At 41.6% G+C, this 2500-nt stretch overlaps 1 protein-coding gene across 1 annotated transcript in view; it reads right to left on the minus strand.

The window, feature by feature from the left end:
• The window catches only part of dnmt3bb.1 (DNA (cytosine-5-)-methyltransferase 3 beta, duplicate b.1), a 39410-nt gene that overhangs the window by 33352 nt on the left and 3558 nt on the right, over positions 1-2500 (minus strand). The window lies entirely within an intron of this gene.

A 2500-nucleotide genomic window follows, 5' to 3' on the forward strand; every position in this document is an offset into this window, starting at 1 on the left:
ACAGAAGTGCAAAAAAGAGAGAGATTTGGAGGAGACAGAGATTAAAAAACAAGGGAGAAGAAGGGAATAGAGAGGAGAAAATAGGGGAAGGAGGAGAAAGAAAGCCAGAAAGAAAGAAAGAAAGAAAGAAAGAAAGAAAGGAAGGAGAAATCTCTCAAGAGTTTCAACATGTTCTGTCTGCTCAAGCTTGAGAGGATGGACACACACACACACACACACACACTCACACACACACACACACACACACACACACACATACACATCAACCTTAGGGTTGAGTGATTGAGTGACTGGATGGATCCATCGGGAATTCGCTGACTGATTTACTGCTGATTTAAACTACCTTGATATTTAGTAAATTGTATGTATCTGGATCCAGCACAGGAGGTAGCATGAGCCTTCAGGGTGGCTGGTTTTGCCCCCCATTGGAGTGTTTTATGCTGCTTACACACTACACCACAACCTCATACTTGTTCATCATCATTTTTTTTTTCCATGACTGTGATGAAAGATAAGACCGGTGTGTCTTAGGTTTGTGCCAGGTTTCCCCATTCCACTCTCCCTGGTTTGTCTGCACACTGTCACCACTCACTCTTCCAGACCGGTATGAAAAACAACCTCCAACAGAGCGAGAGAATCCATCACAGTGAACAGGAAGAAGCCTTCATCTGGCTCATCGTCGTTTCATTTCGCCCGAGTCGAGCGCTTTCATATTGTTATCACTCAGTGGGGGTCATATATGCTGGCATGTTCTGTAGTATGTATGTATGTATATCGGCATATTCTGTTTTCTCTCTCTCTCTCTCCCTCTCTGTGTCCTCTCTGGAGTGTGGGTAATTGCTTGCAGGTGGGGGGGTTTTTCTATTGGATGAACCAGGTGATTGGATGGGGTGTGTCCTGTGTGCTGATTGGCCTGTGGATGACAGCTCCAGGGGATATAAGGCCAGAGGACAGCTGATATCATGGGGGCTCTCTCTTCTTCCCTGCTCCCAACCAGCCAGACCATGTTGTGATGCAGCTGCTGATTTTGTAACTAAGCTCCAGTAACTTGTATGCAGTTGCAGTGTTTAAGGACTTTGAGTAGCAGCTCCAGGCCTGTAGGGGTGGGTAGCCTTTTTGTTTATGTATTCTGTTTTCTCATGCTTTGGTTTAGGGAGTTAGGTTAGCTACCTGTGTTCTTTTGTTTCTCTTTATTTTTGATAGGTAGGTTAGACCTTTTTTTTTATTGTTTTGGCTCTGCCCACCCTGAAGCAAAAAGGAACCGGAGAATGAACCTGCTTCTTCTGTCTGTTATACTGTTTTTCTGGTCTTCCTTGAGTGCTGAATCACACTCATTTCCGTTGTGTCCAGTTCCCCCATGGCTGGGCATAACATATATTCAGAGATTTGTCACTGGACCAGAGAATACTTGATAGGATAAGCGAAGCCAGATGGTGGGCATGTAACAATGTAAACACAGGATGTAGATAAAACCTTTCACCAACCACTTTGTAATTACGTTGCACTGTCAGTCGCCGGACACTCAGAGGAAGAAACTGAATTCTCCTCAAAAAGAAATGATCCCTCAAAAACACGTCGCCTTACAAACTTAACTGCCACATCCACGTCTTCGTATCTGTGACGCCTTTGTTAGCCGGGACTAGGTTAGCTAGGTTTGACACCAAAAATGTTGTATTAAAAAAACAAGTGTAAATCTAATTCCTAATAATTCTATATTATAACAATAATTCTATAATAATTCTTCTAATTAAGATCAATAACAGATTTTCTTTCAAAAAGTGACTAAAACAAAAATTGATGAATCTCAAATAGCTGTTATTGCGTTGTTGCTGTTTTGGAACCTTTTTGTTTGTTTTTATTTATTTTTCTGGTGCCCTGTGTTTGTGACAATTTTGCTTTTGTTTCCATTATAGGTTACTTCTATTTATTGTTTTATGTGTAGAGTAATTTAATTTATTTTCTGATCTTTATATTTGGCTTATATGGCTTTTTCTTGTTGATACTGTGTGATTTCTAATTGTCTTTTTATTGTTGTTGTTTTTGTGTGGACCCCAGGAAGACTAGCGACCACTTTGTGGAAGCTAATGGGGATCCAAATAAAGAATAAAGAATAATTCCATTCCAGAATAAGGCATGCTTTGCAAAATGATTGAAGGGAATGTAGCTAGACGTAGACAGAGGTAAATCGGCTGTAACTCAATGACACCAATGTTCTCTTTAAAACTACTAATTACTAATTTAAAATGTTAAAATGCCCCTTCCACGCGCATTTAAAAGCTCTCTTTCATGTCAAGTCAAGTCACGCCCACACCACGCACACTCGTACACTGTCGATGTGCTGTCATCCAGCCCTAGTGCATGTCCTCCTGAGTAGCTTAGTTAAAAAACGCTCAGAGGAACTACGATACAATTAACTGCCAGAACAAAAGGAAACGGCACCCTGACCCTGTGCTGACGGGACGCCCTGCCACCACGAGCCCCTATTTACTCAGGTGTTCAT

This window comes from Centroberyx affinis, unplaced genomic scaffold (assembly GCF_046629955.1).
Source record: "Centroberyx affinis isolate AG114_WGS23_722 - 3 ecotype Tasmania unplaced genomic scaffold, CSIRO-AGI_Caff_v1 ptg002872l_1, whole genome shotgun sequence".
Classification (NCBI taxonomy): Eukaryota; Metazoa; Chordata; class Actinopteri; order Beryciformes; family Berycidae; genus Centroberyx; species Centroberyx affinis.